The sequence below is a fragment of the Lissotriton vulgaris genome, unplaced genomic scaffold (assembly GCF_964263255.1).
Source record: "Lissotriton vulgaris unplaced genomic scaffold, aLisVul1.2 SCAFFOLD_2008, whole genome shotgun sequence".
Lineage (NCBI taxonomy): Eukaryota > Metazoa > Chordata > Amphibia > Caudata > Salamandridae > Lissotriton > Lissotriton vulgaris.
Genome location: NW_028247682.1, coordinates 288068 through 294504, shown reverse-complemented (window position 1 = coordinate 294504; position 6437 = coordinate 288068).

The window sequence follows — 6437 nt, the reverse complement described above, 5'->3', positions numbered from 1 at the left end:
TCTCGAAAACAGAATTCAACAAACAGCATAAAATTTGTTCTGAATTCAACAGAATCTGTTCTTTTAAACTCTCTAGTGAAAAGAGAACATTAACCACTACATTTGCATAGCAGTTGACACCAGAACTGTTTTCAAATTGAAAACCGACAACATCTTCAACAGAATCCACTTTCTTTCTGCTAACAATTTTCGGTTCATTGACTTTTAGTCTTTTTGCAACAACCTCCCTACTATTACTGCTATTTCTACGTTTGCGGCCTACCACACGTTTCTCAAACAAAGGATATTGAGGCAAATGTGGCGCATACTCTCTTCTTAACCTATTGTATTCCTTAACACAATCTAGATCCGCACAAATGTTTGTGACATCACAGTCAATTAAGTACAATCCCGATAAAGTTCTAACTCGTGACAATGCCACATATGCCATACCCTCCTTGAACACAGAACTGCCAATATTCACCAATGCACAGTCTACACTTAAACCTTGCGATTTATGGATTGTCACCGCATATGCCAAGCAAACAGGAAACTGTTTACGGCGAACATATAAGTCTTTAACAAGCAAAAACCTAGCAGAACAACGACCAATTTGCTGTACTTCCTCAATGCCATCAAATTTAATTCTTAAAAATTCTATTCCATCTCTATTTCTGTATTTCTCAAAATCAACAACATTACCCATTGATCCATTTACCAGACCTCTTTCTACATGTAAATTCCTTCTCAAAATGATTCGGCAATTTAAACACACATTCAAAGTCTTTTCAAAACCCGCTGTTTTAGATATAGTCTTCTCTAATGAATCCAATTTTGATTTCAAATTGTCTGACAAAATAATTGTTGATCCCATATGCTCTAATTTGTCGATAGCTTCAAGTTTCACAATCTCTTGCTTTTCTAAATTCAACATTTTGTTGTTGAAGATGGCACATTCTGCAAGAGTTGGCATGAGACATATCCCGGATTTCTTCTCAGTAATTTTCTGAAAAATATTCTCAGGCACAATCTCTTGTTTGGGATATAAATTTGACAGTAATCGTGCATTTAAAGCTTCTTTCCCATGCTCAGTCACTTTTCCAATTCTAATATCTTGTAGAATATTCTTGTAATCTTCATCCTTTGCCTGACGCATATTTTGATGCAGTTCTGCATAATTGAAGTTTAACCATATATTGACGTTGCCAATGCTCCCTAGGCACTTCCTGGTATCTTCATGCGTGAGTATTTTGAACACAGGTTGACCTTTTACTGGTGTCAGCTGCAGAAGATCTCCGAAAACAATGATGTGTTTCCCACCAAATAACACATCATATTCAGTTTTAAGTACTTCTTGCATTCTCAAATGCACAAAGGCAAGCATGACATTGGAAACCATGCTTACTTCGTCAATGATAAGTAGTTTCATTTTCCTCAAGACTCTTGAAACTTCACAGCAAGCATCTCCAGATAACTTGTTGTATTGTAATTTGTTGTCATGCTCCACCGGCAGCATCAGTAGACGATGCAAAGTAATACCTTTAATGTTATGTGCTGCCAGTCCAGTAGGAGCGGTGACAACACAAGACAGCGATGACTCAGTCCTTTCCTGCAAATAACAAGAGATTGCTTTAATGAGGAAACTTTTTCCAGTTCCCGCTTCTCCACTCACATACAGTCGGACAGGCTTCAACGATGTACATGAGCACTTGTTCTTCTCATGACTTAATCCGTGCTCAATTTCCTTGGTAACTTCATCATATATTTTCCTCTGCTCAACGTTGAGTTGTTTTTTCAAGTCTTCTAAGTTAACTGAATCCTCCTGAGCATGTGCCATGGCTCTTTCTACTTCATTCATAGCAGTGGCAGCTTCATTTTCGATAATAGGTCCTCCAAGTGGATCTTGACTCAATGAAACAGAACTCTGACTGTCCTGAGAACTGTCTCTGGCAATCTCGGCTGCAATCGTTGCTTCCTGCTCAATTTCCAAAGTTAGCATTTCTTGATATTTAGAAAAAGCAGGACATTCTATGGACTCCTTGGCTGCATTGAAAGAGTCTTCGTAACAGAGGAAATCTCCAAGCAGTTCCTCTTCTGCACGCCAAGGCTTGAAAAGTTGCAAAAGTGCTAAATAAAAAAACTCATTTTTTTCTGGAGATTCACCACTCAATTTTCGATGGTTTACTAATTGGCATTTTCTTTGCTTGACCAGGCATCCCTCACTTCCAATTACAGCATACACTCCTTTCTCAATATCTTCTTTGATGTTCCTCTTGAATATATAATTTTGGAGAACCTCATATAGACAAACATTCTCAAGGTGACTGCTTCGATTTGGATAATATGTATCCAACATGTTGGTCTTCAAAATGTCGGTACTGTTTGGTTCCTTTTCTGCCAAATACTCAATTTCCCGGACAGGTTTTAGAACTCGATTTCGCGTTGCAGCAAGACCAAGACTCGCCCAAACGAGACTCCTGGATTTGGCATAGAGACTTGCTGAAGACAATCGATCAGAACATTCGTAAGCTCCGATTTCTCGATGCGACAACATCTTCAGTCTGAAACTGTACAACTTCTTGCTGAGGCTCTTTTCATGGGAAATGTCCTCCCACATATCCTTCAGTTCGGTCTTTTCTTTTTTGGTGATGTAAGATGTCACATACCGAGCCACAGCCATACAGTTGTCAGCCACAAACTGTATATCCATGTTAGCATTCCACATGGACAAAATCACTGGGTTGTAGTCATTGATGTACTTGGACTCTTCGTTCCTTTTCAAATTGTATGTATTCTTGGGTGATTTCCTCGTCACATTATGTCGCAGCGAAGACATCAAACTGTTCACTCTTCCTTTAGAAATCACCGGTCGTGGAAAGTTGAAACGACATTTGGTGTAGAACTTGTCCTTGTTTCTGAATTTACGACGACAGTACTTTTCACAACGATGGCTTTGGAAACGTAGAACTTGTTCTCTTAGACTTTTCTTCTCCGTTGCGTTTGGAACAGCACACGTAGAATACTGTTCGATGAAATTCATCACTAAGTCATCCGGATCTGTTCCAAATTTAGGTGCATCCTTGATCCACAACAACATATGTATATGAGGGGCACCTCTTGCTTGGTACTCCTTTCTCCAGAAGAAATCCAACACCTCTCCAAGAGGTGGATTCTTTTTATTTGTGATGAAAGACATCATAGCTTCAAATCTATGATTGAAGTACCTGCATACATTCACTGGATCCAAAGAACACAGTTCTCCAGGTGTCTTGAATTCAATGTTTTCAATATTTCCATTTGCCTCTCGTAGAAATTCAAGTAAGTCTTCCCAGCCATACTCGGCACAGCTCAGAGTGAGGAACCATGTTGGAGTTCCTAAGTTCCTCAGCATACATTTTAAATCACCATGACGACGGTACCAGTACTCATTAGTACCACGCTGACACGCCATGAGATTAATTAAGTGTGAATCCAAAATACTGTCTTGGACATTGACTTTATGCATAAAGTCACTTGCCGAGATGTTTCGCATCTGTATACCACTTTTTAAGATGTGGTTCACTGCATATGACAGTCCAGACAGATCGCTTTCAAACAGGAGATGAAACAAATAGGGAATGCATTGCCGAAACCTAGGATCTTCTGCATACAATCGTAAAGTCCGGTATTCAGACGCAGGAATTTGATGAGGTCGCTCATCATATCTTCCTCCTTGACCTGTGGGAAATAGCTGTGGGAAACACCGAGCTTCCAAACTTTCCTCCCAAACACTAATGGGACTCCCTTTGGCTTGTTTCATTTGAAACAACTCAATAGCATTCCCCATGACTTCCTTGGAATGCAAAGGATGAACACTATAATGTTCATATATTTCTTCACTTTTAGAGGCCTCTACTTTCTCAATTTGGCCAGCACACAAATCGCTATCCTCTTCATCACTTACTTCCTCTTCTGCAACATATACATTCTTATAGTACTTATTATTTTTCTTCAAATACACTGTTGCCTTTTTGACTTTCCTAACATCCACTAAATCTTGCCATATTTTCTTATTCTTTGTCGGAACCCCATTAACCAAGATAACCAGAGGTTCCTCTTCCACTTTTTCTATTCCAATTGTGTTAATGTTTTTGTTCAAATCTAGAGGCAAATAAACAACTCTTCCCTTTAATCCTCTCTGTAAATCTGCTGGAGGCAACTTCCCTGTCTTTGGCTCCATTCTTACAATAGCCTGAAAGGGATGGATACTTTGAATCAAAATAGATTCATAAGTATTTAAATCCTTCAATTCAGAAGGAATCTCAACCAATTCCAGATTATTATGAACTGCCCTAGCAGGCATCTGTTTTTTTTTTAATTTATTACAACAATAAGTACACACACGTTTATCCGATCCCAAATCAAAATAATTTTCTACCATCAAGTATGTGGCAAAATCCTTCCATTCACTATTATTTTCCCTTTCACTTTTTGCATATAAATCCACTACCTTAGTCTGATTCTTATAATAAGTGCGTCGACAACATACACAAGTGAAATTAGGCCTCTCACTTGATTTCATCTGAAACGTAGCAATTTCCTTCTGAAAATTATCTGTACTGGAAACCTGTACATTATCTTCCACATTACCCTCTACTTCAGGGTCAACTTGAACATTCTCATCTTTACTACCAAAGTAACAAAACTCAATTTCTTCACAAATATTCTTCACATCTATTTCAGAACCATGCAAAAGAGCAGCACATAATTGTTTAAGCATAATTGCTGGACTCTTAGCATAATACAACATTCTCACTAATTTTCTCACTTTATTATGATGCACTGCTAGCATCCTGAAATGATGAAAAACACTCTGGCATACTCTCCTGGAAAGACAAGCCAGTGAATGACCACGCAAACCTGTCATTTGTCTCACTCTGCAAGGATCTAAATCTTGCAACAACTTCATTTTCTGCTTCAAACTTTTCTTATTAAATGTCCGTATAAAATCACAAAGCAAATTGATGGAAACCTGTCGCACACTGCAAATAGAACTACACTTCCAAATGTACACAGGACCCTTAGGACGTCTTCCTAAAACCTCATCACTTAGCGCCTCTTCTGTCTCTGTTGTCACAAGTTGTTCTTTTTCAACTGGACAACCATCCTTCACTTCATAAGCTCGACCACTGGTATCAACTGCAAACACCAAATCATTATCCTGAAAATAACTCTCCTCATTAAAAAATGCCTCACAACTTGAACTATGCATCCATTCTCCGGAAAAAACTTCACAAAAGTTAGTACGATTTACTACTCTCTTCCATCTACTTTTTGTTTTGAAATCAGAAATTACCTTGCTTAGTTTCCTAATTCTATTGATTACCAAAATAAACAACTTTCGCTTAATTTCAAAAGCATGATCAATAATTTTCTCTACATTTTTCTTCTTCTTATAAAATGCCGCTTTCTGTTGGCCTTTCTTTTTAATATTTTTCAATAAATTAACTAATATCCTATTACGGAACATTCGATTTCGAATGTCCCTAAACTGTTGTTTCCTTCTACTATCATGCACAGAGTTATCTCTTCCTCTACCAGTAACATTTGTGATGGGTCTCTCCTTTCCATTTAAATTACTTTTCTTTTTGTGAACTGAAACATTTTTTTGAGCAAAACTTTTTTTACTACAAATATTTCTTAAGAATGATTTCGTGCTCTTACCCGGACCTTTCTTGCTGTTTTGACAAGTATTTGGAGAAGAGGACTGCTGCAATAAAACATCATCCTGCTGTCTTTGACGTTTTCTAGCCTTTCTTAATCTACTTTTTGTAGGCATTTTCCAAACTATGAAAGAATCTGCAGTTGAATCTGTGGAAAAATATAATATAAAATGTTATTAACCACTATTACCAAACAGTAAATAAATAACAGTCATCTAAAACTTAATGCCATACTAATTATTTAACATAGCAAATGTTTTCCACCAGCACTGCATCACAAAAAATGACACTCAATGGTACAAAACAGGCATACAACACTCATAAATCACTCCCTAATATTTTAAATCATTAATTCAGGATGATGATAAGATGTAGCCTATCTAAAGATTTGTTTAGGCCCAGATCTTTAGACTGGGGTGAATGTGTGTCATTGATCCACATTCAGTCCATCACCTGTTTTATTTATTTGAGGTGAGGCCAACACATGGTTGCAGATAAGATTTTCACTGAAAAAAACCAAGGTAAAAAAACATGTGAAGGCCTACCAATGAAGTAAATCATTAAATGAAAACCAATACATTTCTGGAAATATGCACTACTAGTGCTTCATAAGATGTTTTGGGTCATATTTATAAGGCATTTGAGTGTCTAGTATGCTATTTTACGTTCTTCATGGTGAAAATTTATTGTAAATATGCTCCCACCTGCGGTTGGCAAATTTAGATTTTGATTATGGGAGTTAGATAGGCATGTTAA